Genomic DNA, 13,873 nt, shown 5'->3' with positions numbered 1-13,873 from the left:
CTCACCATTTGCCTCGTCCTCCTCACCCCACACCTCGTTCTTCTTACCCCTCATCTTGTCCTCCTCACCACTCGACTCGTCCTACTCACCCCTCACCTCACCCTCCTCACCCCTCGTCCTCCTCACACATTGTCCTCCTCACCGCTCGTTCTACTCACCCCTCGTTCTCCTCACCCCTCGGCTCGTCTTCCTCACCCCTCACCTCACCTCGTCCACCGCACCCCGCGCCTCGTCATCCTCACGCCTCGCCCACCTCACCCCGTCCTTCTCACCCACACCGCGTTCTTCTTACCCCTTACCTCTTCCTCCTCACCCCTCGACTCGTCCTCCTCACCCCTCGTCCTCCTCACCCCTCGTCCTCCTCACCCCTCGTCCTCCTCACCCCTCGCTCTCCTCACCCCTCGCTCTCCTCACCCCTCGCTCTCCTCATCCCTCGTCCTCACCCCCACACCTCGTTTTTCTTCTCACCCCCCGTCCTCACCCCTCGCTCGTCCACCGCACCCTGCTCCTCACCTCCTCACCCCTCGTCCTCCTCACCCCTCGCTGTCCTCACCCCTCGCTCTCCTCACCCCTCGCTCTCCTCACCCCTCGTCCTCACCCCCACACCTCGTTTTTCTTCTCACCCCCCGTCCTCACCCCTCGACTCGTCCTCCTCACCCCTCGCTCTCCTCACCCCTCGTCCTCCTCACCCCTCGTCCTCCTCACCCCTCGCTGTCCTCACCCCTCGCTCTCCTCACCCCTCGCTCTCACGCCTCGCTCTCCTCAGCCCTCACCTCGTCCTCCTCACCCCACACCTCGTTCTTCTTACTTCTCACCCTCCGTCCTCCTCGCCCCTCGTCCTCCTCACCCCTCGCTCGTCCACCGCACCCTGCTCCTCATTCTCCTCACCCCTCACCTCGTCCTCCTTACCCCTCACGTCGTCCGCTTGACCCCTCACCTCGTCCTCTTGACCCCTCACCTCATTCTCACCCCTCACCTCGTCCACCTCACTTGTCCTCAACCCTCACCTCGTTCTCACCCCTCACCTCGTCCTCACCCCCACAGCTCGTTCTTCTTACTCCTCACCCCTCACTCTCCTCACCCCTCGTCCTCCTCACTCTCGTCCTCCTCACCCCTCGTCCTCCTCACCCCTCGTCCTCCTCACCCCTCACTCTCCTCACCCCTCGTCCTCCTCACCCCTCGTCCTCCTCACCCCTCGTCTTCCTCACCCCTCGTCTTCCTCACCCCTCGCTCTCCTCACCCCTCGTCCTCCTCACCCCTCGTCTTCGGCACCCCTCGTCCTCCTCACCCCTCGTCCTCCTCACCCCTCGTTCTCTTCATTCCTCGTTCTCCTCACCCCTCTCCTCGTCCTCCTCACACCTCATCTCGTCCTCCTCACACCTCACCTCCTGACCTCGTTCTTCTTACCCTTCACCTCGTCCTCCTCACCCCTTGCCTCGTCCTCCTCACCCGCTCCTGACACGGCCAACACACACGCCCATGGCAACCTCACTTAGGGCACGGCACACCGACTTAGCATCACCCTCATTTATACCTCCACGTTTATCGGCCTCGTTCTATCGTGACGGCCAAGACGCTGGACGTTTGTGATAAAGAACTTCGTAGCTCATCGGATTCCTCCTCCAGTGTACAAATAAATAAATATCACGGCTCTGATCTCTTTGCGGCGCCGCAGTGGCGTTCATCACTCGCCGCCTCCCCATGGCACGACTACGACGCCCTCTGTTGGACGCTGTGTGTCATCAACATTGTTGCCTGTGATTACACTCAACACAACGTTGTTGTAAGTGATTACACTCAACACAACGTCGTTGTTAGTGATTACACTAAACACAACGTCGTTGTTAGTGATTACACTAAACACAACGTCGTTGTTAGTGATTACACTAAACACAACGTCGTTGTTAGTGATTACACTAAACACAACGACGTTGTGTGTAATTACACACAACGTCGTGGTGTGTAATTACACTCAACACAACGTCGTTGTGAGTGATTACACTCAACACAATGTCGTTTTGAGTGATTACACTCAACACAACGTTGTTGTTTGTGATTACACTCAACACAACGTCGTTGCGTCTCATCAATATTTTTGTGTGTGATTACACACACAACAACGTTGTGTTTAATCACGCAACGATGTTGCGTGTAATCACTCACATATTGAGTGATTACACACTCGGCGTGTGTCTGTAGCAGTTGTACGTGTGCCGCTTGTCGTAGATGTTCGCGGTTTGAATCCAGAGGCCGCCCTGTTTAATGCTACAGGCGTGTTCACAGCAAAGACACCATGTGCCGTCTGCTTCAGTGGACGTTGAAGATCCCAGCGTCATGGACCAGATTAACCGAATTAAATACAATTGCCCGCAAATTACCCAGTTGGAATATACTGTGCCTAGTAATCATTGCTGGGAAATGTGGTAGAACCCTCCTGAAAAGAGCCAGTAGGGCTCTCCTGGGTAAAACTGACCACCCACCCCCTCGTGTGGCATGCTAGCCTTAATAGGTGCTCGCTAACAGAACTTATTTATCGAACAGACTGTTAAATGAAGGGACTGTGTCTTCATTTGAGTCCGTGACTGTGTAGCCTGGTACATAAGGGTGCCGCGGTGGTGGGAAGTTAACTCCTTCACCTGGTATGCAAGAGGTCGTGTGTTCGATCCGGACCCTGACGCCTGTATATTTGGAGTTTGCATGTCTCTCTCTCTCTCCCGTGGTCGCGTGGATTGTTCTCCAGGTCTTCCAGTTTTTCCCTCCATATTTAGAAACATGCGTTCAGAGCAGGAGTCTCAAACTCAACTTACCTGGGGGCCGCTGGAGGTAGAGTCTTTGTGAGGCTGGGCCGCATCAAGTATTCCAAAAAAAAGTGCAACTGATCCAATCTTCTCAATCTTTATTAATAACAGTTCAGAACATGAACGGTTCTTCAGAACATAGGCTTCTCTTACCTACTCCATGCTTCCAGAGACCTGGCAGCGCTTCCTCTTCTTACACAGCTGAGCCACATTTGGCTTGAGGGAGGAAGCAATTGAGACCCTCAGTATGGCTTGAAATGCTCATCAGTAAGTTTGGACCTGTACTTTGACTTATTAAAGTTCATGGTGCAAAAGAGCTTTTCACACAGATATGTGCTCCCAAAAAGGCACATGGTCCGCTTGAACATCCTGGAAAGCTCAGGGAAGGTGGGGGTGATATATTTACATGTTTTTATCCCAATACCTGAGTATTTGGGATCTTATTTAGTATGCCCTTTCTATATATTCTGAGAGGTATTTGAAAACTTTATCATTGTTCATGCTTTTTTTGAGCACTTCGTTTTTCTTATCATTATTTAATTCATCAATCGTGTTCTCTCTCAGGTGTTTATACCTTTCACATTCATAAATAAAGTGATCTAGATTTTTTTCTTTTTGTTTACATCCTACATATCCTTCTGCTCTACCGAATCTCTCTGGATGCCATTGAGCTAACTCTGGTGTCCATGTTACTCCACCTGTCTTAATTCTTAACATCAAGTGCATTGTCTCATGTTTTATATCTTTTAATTTCTTGCTCTTTTTGATTAAATTGTTCTTGGTAAATGATTTTCTTTTGCGATTGCAAATATCTGTCCTTTTTCCTTTTCTTTGTTTCTCTTGTAATAATAATCTATAACTTCTTTATAATATTCAGGTTCTAACCAACATTTGGCTTTTGTTCTTGCCACCCATCTCATGCTATTTGCTATCCATGTAATTATTTTCCCTTTCCTATTGCAACACTCTGTTGTCTTTATTAGGTGACTGATTACACTTGTTGAGTCCACCCACTTCCTAAGTCCTCTGTACCTTGCACTGAGTGACAGGATATATTTTCCTTCCACTTGGTGTCACTCCGGAATCACGTTTCAACCAAGTGACTAACGTTGCTAATTCGCGTTGGCTAACTTGTCAACAAACACCGGAAGCTGTCACGAGCCTGAGCTATGGTAAAAAAATATAATAAGTAAAAAATAAATAAAAAAATTGATGTCAAATAGTGGGCCACAAAATATTGTTCCGCGGGCCACAATTGGCCTGCGGGCCGCGAGTTGAGACCCCTGGTTTAGAGTATTTTACTGCTATAAATTTCCACAAGATGAGCCACTCCGTTAAAACTAACATTTGTGACCAGATCGCTTCTTAAAAAGAGCTATATGGCTCACTTACCTGGTAAAATAAAAAGTTACATTTCAAATAATCACCACGGTAATGTGTCACCCACACGACCTTGAACTTGAGGCATCGCGCAGAACGCGGCATGCAGTGTGGGGTTAGCTGGGTGGTGCAGGGAGCTGCTACTACTTGCAGAGGGGGGCGGGGCAGGGGGGGACTGAGTCCTCTTGCATAATTGACTTGCGGATTGACCGATGCATAGACGAAAAGATAGCACGTGAATGAATGAGTGTACGGCTGGACTGCAAATGAATAGACAATATTCTTCATCGCCATTTAAAAAAAAACTTAACATTGTAATCCATCACCCTGTACATCTGCTGAACCAACGTATCCTACAGCAGCATATGAGTGTGTTTTCATACATTGCCTGAGTGTGTGTTTCTTGCGTATGATCGGTATGTGTTTTACGCATGATCCATATTTTATATCACACAAGATATTTGCCTGTTTTTCTAATGATCTGCACATGTTTCACGCATAATCTCTGGGTTTCACAAATGTTCTGTGTGGGTGGCCGGGACCACCCTCAGCTGCCTTTTTCTCCCGAGTTGCGATGTGTACACATCGTACCAGATACTAATTTAAGGCTGAACCGACCTCTCGAGATCCAGGACGCAGTGGTGATGGTGGCTGTAAGCGGGACTCGAGCTCGGGTCGCCTCGTCCTCCTCACCCCTCACCTCGTCCTTCTCATCCCTCGTCCTCCTCACCCCTCACCTCGTCCTCGCCTCGTCATCTTTACCCCTTGCCTCGTCATCTTTACCCCTTAGCTCATCCTCCTCACCCTCACCTCGTCCTTCTCTAACCCCTCGCTTTCCTCACCTCGTCCTCACCCATCACCTCGTCCTCCTCACCCATCACCTCGTCCTCCTCACCCATTGCCTCGTCCTCCTCAACCCTCGTTCTCACCCCTCGCCTCCTCCTCACCCCTCGCCTCGTCCTCCTCACCCCTCGTCCTCCTCACCCCTCACCTCGTCCTCGCCCTCGTCATCTTTGCCCCTTAGCTCATCCTCCTCACCCTCACCTCGTCCTTCTCTAACCCCTCGCTCTCCTCACCTCGTCCCCTCACCCATCACCTCGTCCTCCTCACCCATCGCCTCGTCCTCCTCACCCATTGCCTCGTCCTCCTCAACCCTCGTTCTCATCCCTCGCCTCCTCCTCACCCCTCGCCTCGTCCTCCTCACCCCTCGTTCTCCTCACCCCTCGCCTCGTACTCACCCCTCACTTCGTCCTCCTCACCCCTCACCTCGTCCTCGCCTCGTCCTCCTCACCCCTTGCCTCGTCATCTTTACCCCTCAGCTCATCCTCCTCACCCTCACCTCGTCCTCCTCACCCCTCACCTCGTCCTCCTCTGCTCGTCCTCTTCACCCCTCGTCCTCCTCACCTCGTCCTCCTCACCCCTCAGCTCGTCTTCCTCACCTCGTCCACACCCCTCACCTCATCCTCACCCATCACCTCGTCTTCCTCACCCCTCAGCTCATCCGCTTTACCCCTCAGCTCGTCCTCCTCACCCCTCGTCCTCCTCACCCCTCAGCTCGTCTTCCTCACCCCTCACCTCGTCCTCCTCACCCCTCGACTCGTCCTTCTCACCCCTCATCCTCCTCACCCCTCGTCCTCCTCACCCCTCGTCCTCCTCACCCCTCGCCTCATCTTTCTCACCCCTCGTCCTCCTCACCCCTCGTCCTCCTCACCCCTCGTCCTCCTCACCCCTCGTTCTCTTCACTCGTTCTCCTCACCCCTCTCCTCGTCCTCCTCACACCTCATCTCGTCCTCCTCACACCTCATCTCGTCCTCACCCCTCACCTCCTGACCTCGTTCTTCTTACCCTTCACCTCGTCCTCCTCACCCCTTGCCTCGTCCTCCTCACCCGCTCCTGACACGGCCAACACACACGCCCATGGCAACCTCACTTAGGGCACGGCACACCGACTTAGCATCACCCTCATTTATACCTCCACGTTTATCGGCCTCGTTCTGTCGTGACGGCCAAGACGCTGGACGTTTGTGATAAAGAACTTCGTAGCTCATCGGATTCCTCCTCCAGTGTACAAATAAATATCACGGCTCTGATCTCTTTGCGGCGCCGCAGTGGCGTTCATCACTCGCCACCTCCCCATGGCACGACTACGACGCCCTCTGTTGGACGCTGTGTGTCATCAACATTGTTGCCTGTGATTACACTCAACACAACGTTGTTGTTGTAAGTGATTACACTCAACACAACGTCGTTGTTAGTGATTACACTAAACACAACGTCGTTGTTAGTGATTACACTAAACACAACGTCGTTGTTAGTGATTACACTAAACAGAACGTCGTTGTGTGTAATTACACTCAACACAACGTCGTTGTGAGTGATTACACTCAACACAATGTCGTTTTGAGTGATTACACTCAACACAACGTTGTTGTTTGTGATTACACTCAACACAACGTCGTTGCGTCTCATCAATATTTTTGTGTGTGATTACACACACAACAACGTTGTGTTTAATCACACAACAATGTTGCGTGTAATCACTCACATATTGAGTGATTACACACTCGGCGTGTGTCTGTAGCAGTTGTACGTGTGCCGCTTGTCGTAGATGTTCGCGGTTTGAATCCAGCGGCCGCCCTGTTTAATGCTACAGGCGTGTTCACCGCAAAGGCACCATGTGCCGTCTGCTTCAGTGGACGTTGAAGATCCCAGCGTCATGGACCAGATTAACCGAATTAAATACAATTGCCCGCAAATTACCCAGTTGGAATATACTGTGCCTAGTAATCATTGCTGGGAAATGTGGTAGAACCCTCCTGAAAAGAGCCAGTAGGGCTATCCTGGGTAAAACTGACCACCCACCCCCTCGTGTGGCATGCTAGCCTTAATAGGTGCTCGCTAACAGCACGTATTTATCGAACAGACTGTTAAATGAAGGGACTGTGTCTTCATTTGAGTCCGTGACTGTGTAACCTGGTACATAAGGGTGCCGCGGTGGTGGGATGTTAACTCCTTCACCTGGTATGCAAGAGGTCGTGTGGTCGATCCGGACCCTGACGCCTGTATATTTGGAGTTTGCATGTCTCTCTCTCTCCCGTGGTCGCGTGGATTGTTCTCCAGGTCTTCCAGTTTTCCCCTCCATATTTAGAAACATGCGTTCAGAGCAGGAGTCTCAAACTCAACTTGGGGGCCGCTGGAGGTAGAGTCTGGGTGAGGCTGGGCCGCATCAAGTATTACAAAAAAAGTGCAAGTAATCCAATCTTCTCAATCTTTATTAATAACAGTTCAGAACATGAACGGTTCTTCAGAACATAGGCTTCTCTTACCTACTCCATGCTTCCAGAGACCTGGCAGCGCTTCCTCTTCTTACACAGCTGAGCCACATTTGGCTTGAGGGAGGAAGCAATTGAGACCCTCAGTATGGCTTGAAATGCTCATCAGTAAGTTTGGACCTGTACTTTGACTTATTAAAGTTCATGGTGCAAAAGAGCTTTTCACACAGATATATGCTCCCAAAAAGGCACATGGTCCGCTTGAACATCCTGGAAAGCTCAGGGAAGGTGGGGGTGATATATTTACATGTTTTTATCCCAATACCTGAGTATTTGGGATCTTATTTAGTATGCCCTTTCTATATATTCTGAGAGGTATTTGAAAACTTTATCATTGTTCATGCTTTTTTGAGCACTTCGTTTTTCTTATCATTATTTAATTCATCAATCGTGTTCTCTCTCAGGTGTTTATACCTTTCACATTCATAAATAAAGTGATCTAGATTTTCTTCTTTTTGTTCACATCCTACATATCCTTCTGCTCTAACGAATCTCTCTGGATGCCATTGAGCTAACTCTGGTGTCCATGTTACTCCACCTGTCTTAATTCTTAACATCAAGTGCATTGTCTCATGTTTTATATCTTTTAATTTCTTGCTCTTTTTGATTAAATTGTTCTTGGTAAATTATTTTCTTTTGCGATTGCACATATCTGTCCTTTTTCCTTTTCTTTGTTTCTCTTGTAATAATAATCTATAACTTCTTTATAATATTCAGGTTCTAACCAACATTTGGCTTTTTTTCTTGCCACCCATCTCATGCTATTTGCTATCCATGTAATTATTTTCCCTTTCCTATTGCAACACTCTGTTGTCTTTATTAGGTCACTGATTACACTTGTTGAGTCCGCCCACTTCCTAAGTCCTCTGTACCTTGCACTGAGTGACAGGATATATTTTCCTTCCACTTGGTGTCACTCCGGAATCACGTTTCAACCAAGTGACTAACGTTGCTAATTCGCGTTGGCTAACTTGTCAACAAACACCGGAAGCTGGCACGAGCCTGAGCTATGGTAAAAAATATATAATAATTAAAAAATAAATAAAAGTTGATGTCAAATAGTGGGCCAGAAAATGTCGTTCCGCGGGCCACAATTGGCCTGCGGGCCGCGAGTTTGAGACCCCTGGTTTAGAGTATTTTACTGCTATAAATTTCCACAAGATGAGCCACTCCGTTAAAACTAACATTTGTGACCAGATCGCTTCTTAAAAAGAGCTATATGGCTCACTTACCTGGTAAAATAAAAAGTTACATTTCAAATAATCACCACGGTAATGTGTTACCCACACGACCTTGAACTTGAGGCATCGCGCAGAACGCGGCATGCAGTGTGGGGTTAGCTGGGTGGTGCAGGGAGCTGCTACTACTTGCAGAGGGGGGCGGGGCAGGGGGGGACTGAGTCCTCTTGCATAATTGACTTGCGGATTGACCGATGCATAGACGAAAAGATAGCACGTGAATGAATGAGTGTACGGCTGGACTGCAAATGAATGGACAATATTCTTCATCGCCATTTTAAAAAAACTTAACATTGTAATCCATCACCCTGTACATCTTCTGAACCAACGTATCCTACAGCAGCATATGAGTGTGTTTTCATACATTGCCTGAGTGTGTGTTTCTTGCGTATGACCGGTATGTGTTTTACGCATGATCCATATTTTATATCACGCAAGATATTTGCCTGTTTTTCTAATGATCTGCACGTTTTTCACGCATAATCTCTGGGTTTCACAAATGTTCTGTGTGGGTGGCCGGGACCACCCTCAGCTGCCTTTTTCTCCCGAGTTGCGATGTGTACACATCGTACCAGATACTAATTTAAGGCTGAACCGACCTCTCGAGATCCAGGACGTACTGGTGATGGTGGCTGTAAGCGGGAATCGAGCTCGGGTCGCCGGATTCATTGTAGCGCAGCGTGCTAAACCCACACGCTCACAGACAGGACTCCAGCTCATCCACCTCGCGCACCTTTGCCAGGAACTTCCAATTGTGGAGCGACGAGAAAATGAAGCGACCCGACCTCCCCTCGGGATACGATGGCTGGCAGGTGGTTGAAGCTATCCGGCAGGAAGCGAGTGCAGGTAACGCTCACCTGAGCGTTGCGAGGCGTGCCCCGCAGGTGGTATCACGTGGGACGATGGATGTGCGACCACGCTATGGCCCTTTCACGATTCCGCTGCTGTATGGGGACCGCCACAACCTAGCGGATCGTTGCGGTGTATTTGACCATACTTCACCACGCTGGTTGGTTGCAGGTGTGGGGAGCGGCACAGTGCAAGGGTTTATGTTGCTGGACTGCCCCTTTTCTGATCATGTGACCCTTGCCAGATTAATTCTGCAAATGCGCAATCGCCGAGCCATGCGACAGCACCCCCGGTTTGCCACGTGTAGCTCTTGTAGACGATGACAACAAACACGCACCCTGCTCTACGGAGCCTGATAGCAGTCATGATGGTGGTGGTTTGCGTGGTACCTTACCATCAGACAAAAAGACTAAACAATTTTGTATTTTACCCGGTAAAGCTCACTGAGCTACATAGATGTTTCTCTGAAGCGACCTGGCTATCACAAATGATAACTCAACTAAGTGGCTTATCACGTGGAAATGTATTCTAGCCTCGATATTACAGCTGAATACAAATCCTCTGGGGGTACCCACGAGCCCGGGCAGCAAGGGGGCAGTTGGCAGATGGTAAGGGGCCAAGGAGCAAGGGGGAGGATGGAGAAGGGCAGTGGGGAGTGGAGCAGTGGTGTGGCACGTTCGAGTGATGCAAATATTAACTGATTTTTATTGAATACAACTAGAACAATTTACACCGGTGCGTTGATCGATATGATGTTGGTTATAATGTTAACGATAATTATGTTGAGATTAGCATATGCAGGAGATAGTGAATATAATGCTAATGTCTTTACGCATGGTGATGGTAGAGATCTATTAATCTGGTGATGATGTAATGATGATGGCTTGGCAAGTTGAAGATGGTGATGATAGTGCTCCTGCTGGTGGTGGTAATTCAGATGATGATTATGATGCTGCGACTTGCTGTAGCTGCTTATAATAATAATGATGCTGCATTTGCTGCTGACGATGATGATCCCCCCCACCCTCGTCCACCTCCGCAGGTTTAGAGGATCGCCGCATGGTGGTGCAAGCACTGAGCCTGCTGAAGCGCGGGAGTGCGGAGAGGCGACCCCGCGAGATGGAAACAGGAGGGACAGGGTCCTCCTGGGGGGATATCGTGAGCGGCGCAGGGGGTCCTAGCGGGGTCGAGAGGGGAGGAGACACAGCGGATGGACACCTCATTGTTCCCCCCGACGGGGACCCTAATGGGGCCCCAGTGGACGGGGACTCGGGTGGGAGATAACGGCCGAGGTTCGCGTGGCGAGAACAAACACGCGACCCCGTGTGCGCGTGAGCGTGCGTGGCCACGAGGGCACGTACACGGTACCCAACCTCGGCGGGTTCGAGGAGGAAGAGGCCCTCCTGGAGCTTGGACTGCACGAGGCTTGAGACGGAGGTAGGTGGCTAAGGGGTTGGGTGAGCGACAGGTTGGGTGAGTGAAGGAGGCATTGATTGATTGCGTGGGTAGAGGGTGAGTGGGTAATGTTGAGTGAGCGGGTGTATGTGGTTGAGTTAGTTGGTAGGTGGCCGAGTGGGTGAATGTGGGAGGTTGAGGGGGTGAATGAATGGTTGGATGAGAGAGTGGGTTGGTGAGTAGGTGGGTGAGTGTGGGAGGTCGAGTGGGTGAGTGAGGGGGGTCGAGTGGGTGAGTGAGACGGATGGTGAGTGGGTGGGGGAGTTTGAGTGGGTGAGTGGATGCGTGGGTGATTTGGTAAGTGCATTGTTAATTGTGTAAATGGCTCGGTGAGTCAGTGAGTGCGTGCATTGGTGGGTAAGTGAGAGGATGAGTGGGTTGGGGAGTGCATAAGTGGGTGGGGGAGTGAGTGGGGGAGCGAGTGGGCGGGTTAGTGATTTAATCAATCATCGTGTGATTGAATGGCTGAACAGAGGGGTAGGTGAATGAGTGTTTATGGTTTAGTGAGTGTGTGTGTGGATGAGTTAGTGGGTGGGTGAGTGGATGATTGTGGGAGGTTGAGGGGGTGAGTGGATGTGTAATTTAATGGTTGTATGGGTGGGTGAGCGTGGGAAGTTAAGTGGGTGTGTGAATGAGTGAAGGGGTGGGTGAGTTGAGTGGGTGAATTATTGGGTGGGTGAGTGGGTGTGCGGGTGAGTTAGGGGGTGGGTCAGTATGGGTGGATGGGTGATGGAGTCGGTGATTGAGTTTGTAAATTGAGTGGGTGATTGAGTAGTAGGGTGAGAGTGGGAGGTTGGGTGGGTGGAGGTGAGGGGTTGCATGAGTGAGGGGGGTGAGTTGGTGGGTGGGTGAATGAGTGGATTGATCAGTTAGTGTGTGGTTGAGTGGGTGGTTGGCTGAGTGGGTGAGAAGATGGGTCGTTGAGTGAGTGGATGGGTTATAGATTGAGTGGGTGGTTGTGTGATTGATTGGCTGAGCAAAGGGGTGAATTAGTGAATTTGTGTGGTTGAGTTACTGGTTAGGTGGGTGAGTGCATGAGTGTGGGAGGTTGAGAGTTCGTTGGTGAGTGTTTGAGTTAGATATTGAGTTGGTGGTTATGGGATTGAGTAGGTGAGCGGAGGATTGGGTGAGTTAATAGATGTTTATGTTTGAGTTAGTGGGTGGGTGATTGGATGAGTGGGTGGGTGATTGGATGAGTGGGAGGGTAATTTGATGAGTGGGAGATTTAAATGGTGAGTGAATGGGTGATTGAATGCTTGGATGGGGGGTGAGTGATTGAATTGGTGGGTGCGAGATTGAGTGGGTGGCTGGGTGAGTGGGTGAGATGATGGGTGGGTTAGTGAGATGATGATGGGTGGGTTAGTTGATGTGTGAGTGGGTAGGTTAGAGATTCAGTGGGAGGGAGGGTGGGTGAGTGGTTACGTGGCTCGTGGGTGAGTAGCTCAGTGGCTGGTTGAATTGGTGAGTTAATTTGTGCGTGATTGATTTGGTGAATGGGTGAGTGAGTGGATGGATGAGGGAATGGATGAGTGAGACGGTGAGTGCGTTGGTGAGTGATTGAGTTAGTGAGTACGAGATTGGATGACCGTGGAAGGTTGGGTTGGTGAGTGAGTGGATGGATGTGAGAGGTTGAGTGGGTGAGTTATTGCGGTTAAGTATGGAGGGGGTGGGTAAGTGAAGGGGTGGTTCAGTGAGTGGGTGAGTGAGTGGATGGTTGGTGAGTGAGTGGGGTGAGTGAATGCGTGGGTGAGCAAGTGAATGAGTTGGTGAGTGGTTGTGTGAGTAGTGGGTGAGTGGGTGGTGAGTGAGTGGATATTTGTGGGTGATTTAGTCGGTGGGTGATTTGGTCAGTATGGGAGCTTGAAGCAGTGAATGGTTAGGTGAGTGAGGGGTGGGTGATTGAGTAGATGAATGAATTAGTTAGTGGGAGCACTAGTGGGTGGGTGAGTGAGTGGGTGAGAAATTGAGTCAGTTGGTGGGTGGGTGGTTCCGTGGGTAGTGCGTCTTGGGTGAGTAGGTCAGTGGCTCGGTGAGTTCCTGAATTAATGGGTGGGTTAGTGAGTTGATGGGTGAGTGAGTGGGAAAGTGCATTGGTAAGTGTGAGGGTGAGTGGGTGGGTGGTTGCATGAGTGTGGTTTAGATATTTTAGTGGGTGGCTTTTTGAGTGGATGAGTTTGAGTGGGTCAGTGGTTGCGTTAGTGGGTGGTTGAGTTAGTGGGTGGGTGAATAATTACGTGGGTAGTGGGTGAGTGTGTGAAGAGGTGAGTGGCTGAGGGAGTAGGTGTGTGGGTGGGTTAGAAATTGAATGGGTGGCAGAGTGAGTGAGTCCTGGGTGAGTTAATGAGTTGGTGGGTCGGTCAGTGGGTGAGTGTCTGGATGGATGATTGAGTAAGTCGGTGAGTGAGGGGTTGGGTGAGTGATGGGTTGGGTATGTGTGTTTTTGGTTCGCGAGTTTGTGGGTGAGTGAGTGGGTCAGTTCGTGGTTGGGTGAGTGAGTTCGTTGGTGAGTGTTTGAGTTAGTATGTTGGTGGGTGAGTGTGTAGTTTAGTGAGTGAGTGATTTAGAGATTAAGTGGGTCATAGGGTGAGTGGGTGGGTGAGCAAGTGGTTAACTAAGTGAGTGGTTGGGTGGGTCGGTGAGTTGTTGACTGAATGGGGTCAGAAAGTAGGTGAGTGAGTGAATGGGTGAGTGACTGCTGGGTGGGTAAGTTAATGTGGGAGGTTGAGTGGGTAAGTGAGCTTGTGAGTGATTGGGTGAGTCAAAGAGTGGGGCGCTACGGTGGTGAAATGTTCACTACCTCGCCTAGTATACATGAGGTTGT

The 13,873-nt window shown here is 50.2% G+C and overlaps 1 long non-coding RNA gene across 2 annotated transcripts in view; it reads left to right on the top strand.

Moving 5' to 3' along the window:
• The window catches only part of LOC142929247 (uncharacterized), a 29,104-nt gene that overhangs the window by 4,698 nt on the left and 10,533 nt on the right, over nucleotides 1-13,873 (top strand). Inside the window, exons 2-3 of one of the 2 annotated variants that reach the window (XR_012945470.1) lie at nucleotides 9,491-9,594; nucleotides 10,640-11,034. This is a non-coding gene — a long non-coding RNA (uncharacterized LOC142929247). The remainder of the gene's footprint in view (nucleotides 1-9,490; nucleotides 9,595-10,639; nucleotides 11,035-13,873) is intronic. The other variant, XR_012945471.1, reaches the window with a different exon arrangement.

Source organism: Petromyzon marinus, chromosome 27 (genome assembly GCF_048934315.1).
Source record: "Petromyzon marinus isolate PM22_M1 ecotype Great Lakes invasive population chromosome 27, UKy_Petmar_22M1.pri1.0, whole genome shotgun sequence".
In the NCBI taxonomy this organism is placed as follows: domain Eukaryota; kingdom Metazoa; phylum Chordata; class Hyperoartia; order Petromyzontiformes; family Petromyzontidae; genus Petromyzon; species Petromyzon marinus.
The sequence above is the reverse complement of the archived record's forward strand: the minus strand, read 5'-3'. Positions and strand labels throughout refer to the sequence as shown.